We start from the raw sequence: 15,663 nt of genomic DNA, 5'->3' as shown, positions 1-15,663 counted from the left end.
TGGATGGTCATATCAACATGGGTTTTCACCAGAAGTCTTTTTACCATGTCTAGTTGGTCCTAAATGAAAATGGTGCTGATCTGACTGCCAGTGTGGCTGCCACATCAACTAAATTTTACCATGTCTAGTCGGTCCTAAATGAAAATGGTGCTGATCTAACTTCCAGTGTGGCTGCCACATCAACCAAATCTTACCATGTCTAGTTGGTCCTAAATGAAAATGGTGCTGATCTAACTTCCAGTGTGGCTGCCACATCAACTAAATCTTACCATGTCTAGTTGGTCCTAAATGAAAATGGTGCTGATCTAACTTCCAGTGTGGCTGCCACATCAACTAAATCTTACCATGTCTAGTTGGTCCTAAATGAAAATGGTGCTGATCTAACTTCCAGTGTGGCTGCCACATCAACTAAATCTTACCATGTCTAGTTGGTCCTAAATGAAAATGGTGCTGATCTGACTTTCAGTGTGGCTGCCACATAACTAAATCTTTTTTTTCTAAATAATTGTCCATGAATATCAGAGTTTTAACGCTCAGCAGTTAAAATGATGATATGATCTGATCTTGGATCCCTAGAAATTCTAGTCCCTTCGAGGGATTCATGTTGGCATTATTGCTGTTTATTGACTTGTTGCTTTATGTTGTATATGACAAAATCTTGTGAACACAACTACTTTTAAAAATTTCATTGGATCTCCATAAACTTAAATATAAATATATTTTCTATAAGAAAACAGAATCCACACCTGCACCAGTGTTTTACTTGGGTTTGTGAATGAATTATCAAGGCATGCTAGAACAATGAAACAGTATATTGTGCATTATTGTATATAATTTCATACATTTAATGCAATTACTCTTTGGACTATAAACTGAACCTTTGTCTGCAAACTATAGGTAAAAGTTCAAGTCACTAAAGGAAGGCTTTCAGTAAAGTAAGTTTTAAATGTTTGGGCTGACAGATAGAGGTCAAGTTTGAATGTGATACAGGGGAGTAAAATGAAGTATTAATTATCCCCATTCAGCATACATGTGCATGAAACCAACTGCATTTTGGGTGAAAAGGTCAAGGTTATTGTGACAGTATTAAGAAAAGAGTTGAGATAAAATGTTCCATTCAACAAAAATGTGACTTGTATCCAAAACAGGTATCTGTAGAATGTAATCAGGCCAGCAACATTGCAGAAAAACCAAGCATAACAGGTTGATGGAAAACTTAAACAATTGTGGCATATTGTAAACAAAAACCAAAACTAATGATGATGATAACAACAACAACAATAATAACAATAATAATTATTAATAATAATGAAAAAATGGCACAGTATGTAAAAAAAATCCAAACTTCCTTATTTTATATATGTACAAATATAATGAACGCACCAGGGAAACAAGTATGATAGAAAAGTTTTACTGATTAGTGTGGAGAAAGCAGTAAAATATGGACTTGATACACAAACCATTGTATAACACAAACTGACATTATTGTCAGCTAGCTCTCTCACTCTCTCTCTCTCTCTCTCTCTCACACACACACACACACACACAAATCCAGAAGCAGTTTTCATTTAATGCATACATAATATACAAATGAACAGCAAATTTGCCATAACCTATTTTAGACATCAGTATTGCATCCATTTACACCATTTGTGATAAAAGGAAGCAGTGATGATGCTTCTTTAGCATCTTTGTGTTGATGGTTCTAAATGATTGGATCTGAAAAAGCCAAACTAGTTTTACACAAATCAGTTTTGGGCTTAGGAAGATGACCTGGGTGGCATACAGCATAGTATTATTAAATTAGTATCATTATTAGTATTATTATTAAATTAGTATCTGTATTAGTATTATTATTAAATTAGTATCATTATTAGTATTATTATCAAATTAGTATCTATATTAGTATTATTATTAAATTAGTATCTATATTAGTATTATTATTAAATTAGTATCTGTATTAGTATTATTATTAAATTAGTATCATTATTAGTATTATTATTAAATTAGTATCTGTATTAGTATCATTATTAGTATTATTAAATTAGTATCATTATTAGTATTATTATTAAATTAGTATCTGTATTAGTATTATTATTAAATTAGCATCTGTATTAGTATTATTATTAAATTAGTATCATTATTAGTATTATTATTAAATTAGTATCATTATTAGTATTATTATTAAAGTAGTATCTGTATTAGTATTATTATTAAATTAGTATCTGTATTAGTATTATTATTAAATCAGTATCTGTATTAGTATTATTATTAAATTAGTATCATTATTAGTATTATTATTAAATTAGTATCTGTATTAGTATTATTATTAAATTAGTATCTGTATTAGTATCAATATTAGTATTATTATTAAATTAGTATCATTATTAGTATTATTATTAAATTAGTATCTGTATTAGTATTATTATTAAATTAGTATCTGTATTAGTATTATTATTAAATTAGTATCATTATTAGTATTATTATTAATATAGTATCTGTATTAGTATTATTATTAAATTAGTATCTGTATTAGTATCTGTATTAGTATTATTATTAAATTAGTATCTGTATTAGTATTATTATTAAATTAGTATCATTATTAGTATTATTATTAAATTGGTATCTGTATTAGTATTATTATTAAATTGGTATCATTATTAGTATTATTATTAAATTAGTATCATTATTAGTATTATTATTAAATTAGTATCTGTATTAGTATTATTATTAAATTAGTATCATTATTAGTATTATTATTAAATTAGTATCATTATTAGTATTATTATTAAATTAGTATCATTATTAGTATTATTATTAAATTAGTATCTGTATTAGTATTATTATTAAATTAGTATCATTATTAGTATTATTATTAAATTAGTATCATTATTAGTATTATTATTAAATTAGTATCTGTATTAGTATTATTATTAAATTAGTATCTATATTAGTATTATTATTAAATTAGTATCATTATTAGTATTATTATTAAATTAGTATCATTATTAGTATTATTATTAAATTAAAATCATTATTAATATTATTAAACTAGTATCTGTATTAGTACAGTGTGACCCCGCTATAACAAGGTATTTGGGAACCATAGAACCAGACCATGTTATAGACTGAACCGTATTATAAGCAATCAGGTCAGTTAGCTGAAGAAAATGATGCATGTACCCCAAAACATTTGCAGGTAGGGGGGTAGGTAATAAATGCGGGCAGTAAAATACATGCTTCATTGGCACATTTATCATCTTAAATCGATGCATATTAAATGAGAAATACAGAGAAGGCATATATAATATTTTACTTTATTTACAGAACCACAGATTGGCACATAAACGGGTATACTGTTTACATATACATGTCTAATGTATGGCATGATTAGAGTATCAACACTGTATACTCACCCGCGAATCTCATCACATACGTTGAATCCACAATACAAGTATTTCCATTTCCATTTGTGGTAGCGGAGTGATGCTGCCTTCCACGCATGTGTCAGAAATTTAACAAATCGTCAACAGACGATAGAGATGCAGGTTTTCTGGTCTGATGACAGGATTACTACGGAAAATGTGAGTGTTCTGAAGGATTTAATTCTTGAGTGAAAAGAAGAGGAATTTTACTTACCATCCACATTCAAATGTCAGTCTATGTAAATATATTCATTACTAGTGAACGGCCGAAAATCTGATGAAAGATGGATTACGAGATAATGCCTCGTCCAGTTGATCTCTGCTACCCGAAATGTCAGCAACAAAAAAGCTGATATCTCATAACATGCAGTACTCATGCTGGATGTCAAGATAGGTGGATTATAATATAACAATGCACTGTTTAGATGGTTTGTCAATATGGACAATGAATTTGTTTATGTAACAATAAATAAATTTCAGTGCATTTTATATCAAGTTTCCAGCTTCTGAATTTCTCCGCTCCAAACCAATGGTTGTATATACAAGTTTAAACAGCCAACAATGTCACCAATAATAAAAACAATTGCCAGATGGTATATTTTGCTGCCAATGAGGAAAACAAATTGCAGTTTGCGATATTAGCGAAGCCCTAAGCGATTCCAGAATAAACTTTTTACATGATATTTTTGTACTTTTAAGAAGAAAAAATTATTTTTTCATGCAAGAGAAAAATAAATAAAATTTCAGGAGTCATGCCAGTCATCTTGTATTATTCATTCATGATCTCTTCCTCAAAATGATAACAAACTTGTTATGTTTTTTTCTTCGTACTTTTAAGAAAGGATTATTTATTTTTGGTCTAAGAGGAAATACATGTATATAAAAAAAATTGGGAGCCATGCCATGACCGTGTTATATCCAAATTCATGTTATAATGGAGAGTGCTATAGCAGGGTCACATTGTATTAGTAGTAAACTAGCATCATTATTAATATTATTATTATATTAGTATCTGTATTAGTAGTAAACTAGTATCTTTTTATTAGTAGTAAATTAATATCTATATATCTGTATTATTTTAAGTAGTAAACTAGTATATGTATTAGTATTAGTAGTAAGCAAGTATCTATATTAGTATTGTTAGTAAATTATTATCTGTATTAGTGTTGTTAATAAACTGTATTAATATTAGTAGTATTTTAGTATCTACTAGTATTTTTAATAAATTAATATCATTATTGGTATTAGTAATAGATTAGTATCTTTATTAGGTATAAATTAATATCTGTATTAGTATTAGTTGTTGTAGAGTTTAACGCCATTTTTCAGCACACGATAGGCTATACATGGCGGCCAGTATTAATGGTGGAGGAAGAACCTGGGAAAAAAACCCAGAAAGAACCACCAACCACGAGAAGCTGCTGGCAAGCTCTCTCATATACCCACATTGGCCGAATCTGAGACTCAAACCCACACAGACAGCGGTGAGATGGCAGTGATCCTTAATGGAGAGTGCTTTAGACCACTTAGCCACTTGGGGCCCCGTATTAGTATTAGTAGTAAAATAGTACTATATTTCTATTAGCATTAGCAGTAAATTAGTATCTGTATTAGTATTAGTATTAAAATAGTACCGGTACTATATTTCTATTAGCATTAGCAGTAAATTAGTATCTGTATTAGTATTTAAATAGTACTATATTTCTATTAGTATTAGTAGTAAATTAGTATCTGTATTAGTATTAGTATTAAAATAGTACCGGTACTATATTTCTATTAGCATTAGTAGTAAATTAGTATCTGTATTAGTATTAGTATTAAAATAGTACCGGTACTATATTTCTATTAGCATTAGTAGTAAATTAGTATCTGTATTAGTATTAGTATTAAAATAGTACCGGTACTATATTTCTATTAGCATTAGCAGTAAATTAGTATCTGTATTAGTATTTAAATAGTACTATATTTCTATTAGTATTAGTAGTAAATTAGTATCTGTATTAGTATTAGTATTAAAATAGTACCGGTACTATATTTCTATTAGTATTAGTAGTAAATTAGTATCTGTATTAGTATTAGTATTAAAATAGTACCGGTACTATATTTCTATTAGCATTAGTAGTAAATTAGTATCTGTATTAGTATTAGTATTAAAATAGTACCGGTACTATATTTCTATTAGCATTAGTAGTAAATTAGTATCTGTATTAGTATTAGTATTAAAATAGTACCGGTACTATATTTCTATTAGCATTGGCAGTAAATTAGTATCTGTATTAGTATTAGTATTAAAATAGTACCGGTACTATATTTCTATTAGCATTGGCAGTAAATTAGTATCTGTATTAGTATTAGTATTAAAATAGTACCGGTACTATATTTCTATTAGCATTGGCAGTAAATTAGTATCTGTATTAGTATTAGTATTAAAATAGTACCGGTACTGTATTTCTATTAGCATTGGCAGTAAATTAGTATCTGTATTAGTATTAGTATTAAAATAGTACCGGTACTGTATTTCTATTAGCATTAGCAGTAAATTAGTATCTGTATTAGTATTAGTATTAAAATAGTACTGGTACTGTATTTCTATTAGCATTGGCAGTAAATTAGTATCTGTATTAGTATTAGTATTAAAATAGTACTGGTACTGTATTTCTATTAGCATTGGCAGTAAATTAGTATCTGTATTAGTATTAGTATTAAAATAGTACTGGTACTGTATTTCTATTAGCATTAGTAGTAAATTAGTATCTGTATTAGTATTAGTATTAAAATAGTACTGGTACTGTATTTCTATTAGCATTAGCAGTAAATTAGTATCTGTATTAGTATTAGTATTAAAATAGTACTGGTACTGTATTTCTATTAGCATTAGCAGTAAATTAGTATCTGTATTAGTATTAGTATTAAAATAGTACTGGTACTGTATTTCTATTAGCATTAGCAGTAAATTAGTATCTGTATTAGTATTAGTATTAAAATAGTACTGGTACTGTATTTCTATTAGCATTAGCAGTAAATTAGTATCTGTATTAGTATTAGTATTAAAATAGTACTGGTACTATATTTCTATTAGCATTAGCAGTAAATTAGTATCTGTATTAGTATTAGTATTAAAATAGTACTGGTACTGTATTTCTATTAGCATTGGTAGTAAATTAGTATTAGTATTAAAATAGTACTGGTACTATATTTCTATTAGCATTAGTAGTAAATTAGTATCTGTATTAGTATTAGTATTAAAATAGTACCGGTACTATATTTCTATTAGCATTAGTAGTAAATTAGTATCTGTATTAGTATTAGTATTAAAATAGTACCGGTACTATATTTCTATTAGCATTGGTAGTAAATTAGTATTAGTATTAAAATAGTACTGGTACTATATTTCTATTAGCATTGGTAGTAAATTAGTATCTGTATTAGTATTAGTATTAAAATAGTACTGGTACTATATTTCTATTAGCATTAGCAGTAAATTAGTATCTGTATTAGTATTAGTATTAAAATAGTACTGGTACTATATTTCTATTAGCATTAGCAGTAAATTAGTATCTGTATTTTAAAATAGTACTGGTACTATATTTCTATTAGCATTAGCAGTAAATTAGTATCTGTATTAGTATTAGTATTAAAATAGTACTGGTACTGTATTTCTATTAGCATTGGCAGTAAATTAGTATCTGTATTAGTATTAGTATTAAAATAGTACTGGTACTGTATTTCTATTAGCATTGGCAGTAAATTAGTATCTGTATTAGTATTAGTATTAAAATAGTACTGGTACTGTATTTCTATTAGCATTAGCAGTAAATTAGTATCTGTATTAGTATTAGTATTAAAATAGTACTGGTACTATATTTCTATTAGCATTAGCAGTAAATTAGTATCTGTATTAGTATTAGTATTAAAATAGTACTGGTACTATATTTCTATTAGTATTAGCAGTAAATTAGTATCTGTATTAGTATTAGTATTAAAATAGTACTGGTACTATATTTCTATTAGCATTAGCAGTAAATTAGTATCTGTATTAGTATTAGTATTAAAATAGTACTGGTACTGTATTTCTATTAGCATTGGTAGTAAATTAGTATTAGTATTAAAATAGTACTGGTACTATATTTCTATTAGCATTAGTAGTAAATTAGTATCTGTATTAGTATTAGTATTAAAATAGTACCGGTACTATATTTCTATTAGCATTAGTAGTAAATTAGTATCTGTATTAGTATTAGTATTAAAATAGTACTGGTACTATATTTCTATTAGCATTAGTAGTAAATTAGTATCTGTATTAGTATTAGTATTAAAATAGTACCGGTACTATATTTCTATTAGCATTAGTAGTAAATTAGTATCTGTATTAGTATTAGTATTAAAATAGTACTGATACTATATTTCTATTAGCATTAGCAGTAAATTAGTATCTGTATTAGTATTAGTATTAAAATAGTACTGGTACTGTATTTCTATTAGCATTGGCAGTAAATTAGTATCTGTATTAGTATTAGTATTAAAATAGTACTGGTACTGTATTTCTATTAGCATTAGTAGTAAATTAGTATCTGTATTAGTAGTAGTATTAAAATAGTACTGTATTTCTATTAGCATTGGTAGTAAATTAGTATCTGTATTAGTATTTAAATAGTACTGTATTTCTATTAGTATTAGTAGTAAATTAGTATCTGTATTGTTATTAAAATAGTACTTTTTTCTATTAGCATTAGTAGTAAATTAATGTATTAATATTAGTAGTAAACTTGTATCTGTTTTACTAGTAGTAGTAAACTAGTAGCATTATTAGCATTATTATTAAACTAGTATCTATTAGTATTAGTGGTAACTTAGTATCTATATTAGTATTGGAGTTAACAAGTATCTGTATTAGTATTATGAGTAAATTAATATCTGTTAGTGTTGTTAGTAGTGTCTATTAGTATTACTAGTAAATTAGCATCTGTATTAGTATTATTAGTAAATTAGTATATATATTATTAGTAGTAGTCATTTACTATCTATTAGTATTATTAGTAAATTTCAATCTATATTAGTATTAGTAGTAAATTTCTATCTGTTACTGTTATTAGTAAACTTGTCATTGTATTGATAGTAAATTATTATCTATATTAGTATTAGTAGTAAGCTAGTCACTATATTAGTATTATGAGTAAATTATCGGTATTAATCTTATTAGGAAATTAGTATCTGCATTAGTATTATTAGGATATTAGTATCTGTATTACTTTTATTTGTCTATATACTAAACATGTCATTAAAATGAGCATTGTTCCGTTAGAAACTTTACACTTTTAGTTTCTCTTAAACATAATGCTGCTTACAATATGATTTTAGTTTTGTCTAAACGAATGACCATTGCATTATGTTTACAACATTTAGAGAGTTTTACAGGAGCATTATAAAAGTTTTTTAACAGTATTTATTGAATAGGTAATATCACAGTAGGATTGTTGAAGAAATCCAGATGTTTGGCTTTTTCAAGGAGAGACAGTTGGATTGTAAAGCACTTGTTTAATTTGTTTTTTTGTCTTGAGCTGTATAAGGAAATATGACTGCTCCGGTGGCTTAGTGGTTAGAGTGTCTGCCTTGGATGCAGAAGGTTGTGGGTTTTAACCCCGGCCAAGTCATACCAAAGACTTATATAAAATGATACTAACAGTTCCCTTGCTGAACATTAGGAATTAGTGCTAAGACTGGTTGGCCTGGTGTCAGGATAATGTGACTGGGTGGGACACCATGCTTCATGTCTGCACATGATGCCCCAGTGCTAGACATCACTATAAACTGCCACTCTGCAGACATTGTAGTGATATGACTTTTCTTTTAAAGCTACATTAAAAATCCAAAGCACATTAAGGAAATATGAGGGTTACTTGTGTTTCATACTTTCCTGCACTTTCTTACAGTATTGTTGAGGAGTTTGCAGTGAATCATGAAACCCATTTAATCCAAGTTTTTTCTCTTGGTAACTTCTTGGTTTACTTACCTCATCCACCTCCTTTCCATTGAGAACATACCATTTTAGGTTTTGAGAACTTTTTTAAATACCCCATTGTAGCCCACAAGAACTTAACCACCCCATTGTAGCCCTTCATAACTGAACCACCACATATCAGCCCTTGAGAACTTGACTGCCTCATTGTGGTCCTTGAGAACTTAACCACCTCACTGTAGCCCTTCATAACTGAACCACCACATATCAGCCCTTGAGAACTTGACTGCCTCATTATGGTCCTTGAGAACTTAACCACCTCATTGTAGCCCTTCATAACTGAACCACCACATATCAGCCCTTGAGAACTTGACTGCCTCATTATGGTCCTTGAGAACTTAACCACCTCATTGCAGCCCTTCATGACTGAACCACCACATATCAGCCCTTGAGAACTTGACTGCCTCATTATGGTCCTTGAGAACTTAACCACCTCATTGCAGCCCTTCATAACTGAACCACCACATATCAGCCCTTGAGAACTTGACTGCCTCATTATGGTCCTTGAGAACTTAACCACCTCATTGTAGCCCTTCATAACTGAACCACCACATATCAGCCCTTGAGAACTTGACTGCCTCATTATGGTCCTTGAGAACTTAACCACCTCATTGCAGCCCTTCATGACTGAACCACCACATATCAGCCCTTGAGAACTTGACTGCCTCATTATGGTCCTTGAGAACTTAACCACCTCATTGCAGCCCTTCATAACTGAACCACCACATATCAGCCCTTGAGAACTTGACTGCCTCATTATGGTCCTTGAGAACTTAACCACCTCATTGCAGCCCTTCATAACTGAACCACCACATAAAAGCCCTTGAGAACTTGACTGCCTCGTTGTGGTCCTTGAGAACTTAACCACCTCATTGCAGCCCTTCATAACTGAACCACCACATATCAGCCCTTGAGAACTTGACTGCCTCATTGTGGTCCTTGAGAACTTAACCACCTCATTGTAGCCATTCATAACTGAACCACCACATATCAGCCCTTGAGAACTTGACTGCCTCATTGTGGTCCTTGAGAACTTAACCACCTCATTGCAGTCCTTCATAACTGAACCACCACATATCAGCCCTTGAGAACTTGACTGCCTCATTATGGTCCTTGAGAACTTAACCACCTCATTGTAGCCCTTCATAACTGAACCACCACATATCAGCCCTTGAGAACTTGACTGCCTCATTATGGTCCTGGAGAACTTAACCACCTCATTGCAGCCCTTCATAACTGAACCACCACATATCAGCCCTTGAGAACTTGACTGCCTCATTATGGTCCTTGAGAACTTAACCAGCCCTTCATTTGCACTTGCATTCATTCAGATGATTTTACCTTAAAAGAAACTGGAGATAGTTGATTCCTGACATCAGAGACAGGATCAGTTAGAGGGAAAAACACCCCTAATGTCTTCACCTTTATTTGATAGCCTTTAATAAATTCTTTGTTGCATAATGCCACAAGTCTTGCCTAAATTTATGTGGGTTTGATGTACTAACAACTTTTTCCACTCAAATTTAATCAATTAAATTGAGTCCTGGTGAGTCACAATTCTCAGTCATAAATTTTCTAGTCATGCAATTCCGATTTTGCCAGTACCTTATATAGTCACATTTAAGATGACAGGTCCAGCTGCAGACAACAAAGAACCTGATCTACCATCACATAATGCACAGGCCGATCAGACTCTGTGTCATTTTGTTCTACTGCTTATTCATAAGCTGCATAGACCCAGATCTGCATTAGCAGTTGAATCCAACTTGAGTATATATGGTATCTGAAGTTATATCTTCACATTTTTCCTTCACATTTTCTAATTCACTGGTTTACAGTGATTCCCGGTCACATTCTTATGGAAATGATTATCATCTATACTTACAAAGAAGTCAGGCTCAGTTGTAAGCAAAATAGACCCTGATCTGGCACTGCATAATGTGCCAGCAGACTGTGGTCAATGTTGTTTATTCTGTTGATTACTCTAAACAAAGTGCATTGACGCAGATCTGCTGGTCCATTACACCATGGCAGATTGAAGTCTGTGCAGTTTGAAGTTGGATGATGAGTATATAGAGTTTACAAGACTTTTACACCCAGGAGACATCAAAATTTAGGGGCGGGGGTTGGTTTTAGAGGTGATTTCAACTCATTGCTAAGAGTGATGGTAGGTTGTTACAATGATGTTACCAATAAACCTACTAGAACGTACAATTCAGGAAGTAACAGTTCATTTCTTATATATAACCCAAGAAGAATTATGTGGGGAAAACATTCTTAATTTTTTTTGCTTTTTTAAACTCAAAGAATTGGGCTACTTGAATGAAATTTTACATATCTGGACCAGTCGGGTGAGCAAAGTATTGTCCCCAACAGATTCATTCACCATTAATGTCTTTCAGTAATACATCTGTATTTTCATCCTTGATGATAATTGACAAATGCATGCTACAGTATTTCTTCCATGATAAAAGTTAACAGGTGGTCTTCCTTGCATACATATTGGGTAAACTTGTTAACCACCTGGAAACCACATTCAAATTAGCCAGGGGTTATTAATTTTCCATTTTGGAGTAGTAGTTATCTAACATGAATAGTTCCATAGCATGTCAAATTCAGTTTTCACATTCGGTGGGAAGGAATTTTGAATATTTAGTCAGTTTCCTCTGACCCTTCCAACCCCATCTGAGATATTTTGACATAAATGTTGAAGTGTGGTTTCAGAGTGCATTGCCAGTTGAAAACTTTGAATTCACCATGCAGTTTCTAAATAGGGTAGTTGCTTACTCCAGGGCCTTGCAAATTTAAACAACTTGACATTAAGCCATACTTGTTTGAAATCATTGGTAAGATTATTATTTTTGCAGAAGTTGCGAGTATAACATTCGTTAACATCTGTAAACCAATGACAGAAGAGACAGAATCACATCATTGATGAAGTTTAACCTGGTACTCACCATTTACATTGCTAGCAAAATCTCACAGCCTACATGTTCATGACAGCAAAAGTCCAGTAGTCATGTGATATGCCCCCAAAAACAACAACTTTGCAGTACTGTTGTACAACAAAATTCCAAAATATTTAAAGTCATGTGATATTTGTTTTTAAAGAAACAAAACAGAAAGGATACATTATTCTCAACACATTACTTCCAAGAACAATGATCAGAAACCTTTTGCTGCAACATGGAGAAAGCCAGATTCATCAAGCAGAGAGCACATGTAACTGGTTGTTTTTGTTATCATGTGACATTTGATTGTCTAGTCACAGCACCTATAGGAAATGAACTAACTGTATTCAATATAGCCCAGGGTACAGCTTGTGGAATTTTGAGATGATAACGTGTAACAGAATGTTTGGAACTGTATTTGGTACATTTCAGAATTAAAATTTTGTCATGTTTTGATTTATATTAGATGTAATTTACACTGATACACCCATCAACTGGACCATATTAGGTGTAATTTACACTGATACACCCATGAACTGAACCATATTGGGTGTAATTTACACTGATACACCCATCAACTGGACCATATTAGGTGTAATTTACACTGATACACCCATCAACTGGACCATATTAGGTGTAATTTACACTGATACACCCATCAACTGGACCATATTAGGTGTAATTTACACTGATACACCCATCAACTGGACCATTACATGCACTATGAGCATTGAATACACTCTGAGTCAATTCAGCACATTTACCACTTGAAATCTTTATAAATACTTTAAATTCAATGTATCTTTTGGATTTTGTACCATGAATGGCAAGATTTGAATGAACAATGAGCTGTCTGTTAAAACAATAGGACTCCTTCCTCAATCCACAGAATTAAGTACTTTGGTTCTCTAGAGATTCTCAGAAGAGAGGCAACCCCTTTTGTAGGGACACATTACCCACAACAAAAATAATATTTTTGTAACTATTTTGTCTTCTTAAGGAAGCCAAGGACACCCCCTTTCAAAGGGCCAACTTTTTTCATAAGGAGTCACCATGTAAGAGGTGGACCAATGTACCAATGCAAGCATGATTGTTCCCAAAACTACAAAAATAAACAAATTCACTGTAATTGATATTCAAAGACTCGATCTCAGAAGATTATGCCTGAATATTTATATCAGGAATTATCATGGGCTTCATTAAAAAATAATCGTTTAAAAACATAAAGAGACTGAAATGCCATGACTATTTTTGAAATCAGGTTCATAAACATGTGATGTTTCGATAATTATGTTGGGTACATACAGTTATTGATTAATTACACACCAAACCTAGGGAACACTAAAAAAGAGAACAAAGAAAGAATTGATTGATTGTTATTCTTTATGATTTAATAGTTCACAGGCTTAATGGAAGGCTGTTATTTGAGTAATTTAGAGCTCAAGGTTGCACCTTTTTGCCCCAGTACTGGCTTCACACAGATAGCACTGCTGTCTACATACTTTTTTCCCATTGCTTTAGATACCAATATTCTAGTCATGGCTAAAAAGTGTAAAAGGCAGTGTGTGTTTGTGTGTGTGTGTGTGTGTGTGTGTGTGTGTGTGTGTTTATATATATGCCATCAAAATAGTGGTCTTAAGGTCTTTGGGGTGCTCCCCCACTAGGTTGTAGGGGAAGCAAAAGTAACATATGCTTCTGTAGAGTTAGGTAGGTAACCTGCCTAAAAAGGTATATAAAATTAATTATAAATGTTATTATAATAGAACCGTTTAAACTTATTGTTCCTTTTGTGGTGAACAGGGTCTATTCTAGAAATTAAAATTTAGCTCCCCCACCCCTAATTGAAAAAATGGGGGGTTGGATTTACCATTTTACATCCCCATAGCTGAGGTGGGGAGGAGGCTGCATTGGATTCACCTCCCATAGATTGTGACTGGATGTTATAGCTACATCTAACTCTATATCATTATAATGAATTGTTTAAGATGGCCTTTTTCTGTTTAGGACTGGAAACAAATTAAGATGTTTCACCAGTCTGCAGTGTGACTGCTTCAGTGGTCTAGTGGTTAGAGCATCTGCCTCTGATGTGGAAGGTCATGGGTTTGATCCCAGGCCAGGTCGTACCAAAGACTTACAAAAATGGTCGTTAAACGGGGGGAGTGAATTGTCCCTCCAAGTTTGGTTTTCGTTATCTAGGGTTGACCGCCCTCGATGTTATTGCCCGATTCGAGTAAATATAAATATAACTGGTGAAACTTATAGGTGAAATAGATAGAGATCTGAGCAGGTATATAGAACAAACAATTTAATCAATTACATAAAAAACACTGAAAATTCATTACATCAGGAATATACTCTGCTTTCAGGAATTTAAACTTTCACCGAAATACAAAGAAAATGCAAATAGATTTAAATAAAATAGCCGATCTGTTTACTGATAGATTTAGTTCATCATAGGATCGAGTGGACAGTCGAAGTCAATGTCTTGTATGATTGCATAACCTGCTCGTCCTCAGTCTGTTTTGCTTCCTCTGTAGCTGTTCAGACACTTGGATCCCAGGATGATACTTTCCACCATCCGTCTCAGGATACTCGCAGAATACGTTTCAGAAATTAATACGTCACAGGATTGTGTCACAGGATTATACGTCTCACTGCACTTCTCTCTATACTTCATAGTATACACCTCAGAATAACATCACATTATATGTCCCAGAATAATACATCTCATACGTCTCAGGATAACACGTCTCATCCGTCTCAGGAGCTATTTTCTCCCTTTTAAATAAATATAAATAGAGACAACTTAAATTTCCCATTGTTTATGAAACAGTTAATTCTTCATTATTCTCCCTCATTATCAGATTTCACTATCAGTACTATCAGATGCTAAGGCTATCAATCAACTCCACATGTTCTATAATGACCCTGGTTAGTCAAATGGCTAATTCGTTATGCCTTGACCTTACACATTAACACATACGCGAGGCCTGGGGTTCTGAGCCAGCCTCAATTTACACAGTGAATAAATAGGATACATCACATCAATCAATTACTAGATCATTTCAGTCAATACACACTTATTCTTAATCATACGTGAAATCTACTAAATTCGGCAAATTCACACAGATTCTCGTAATCATATTAACTAATGTAATGTATTAAATTCTTAGAACATAATTCTTATGTAAACAAGACGACAAATTCAAACAATTCGTCAAACTTATCTAAAGAAGATTAATGTACAACTTCCTATGCATAAACTCAACAC

At 31.5% G+C, this 15,663-nt stretch overlaps 1 protein-coding gene across 1 annotated transcript in view; it reads left to right on the top strand.

The window, feature by feature from the left end:
• LOC149771070 (uncharacterized) overlaps nt 1-15,663 on the top strand; it is a 124,657-nt gene that overhangs the window by 46,248 nt on the left and 62,746 nt on the right. The window lies entirely within an intron of this gene.

The sequence above is a fragment of the Sinohyriopsis cumingii genome, unplaced genomic scaffold (assembly GCF_028554795.1).
Source record: "Sinohyriopsis cumingii isolate HCF-2022 unplaced genomic scaffold, ASM2855479v2 utg002132l, whole genome shotgun sequence".
Lineage (NCBI taxonomy): Eukaryota > Metazoa > Mollusca > Bivalvia > Unionida > Unionidae > Sinohyriopsis > Sinohyriopsis cumingii.
This window is presented reverse-complemented; position numbering and strand designations above follow the sequence as displayed.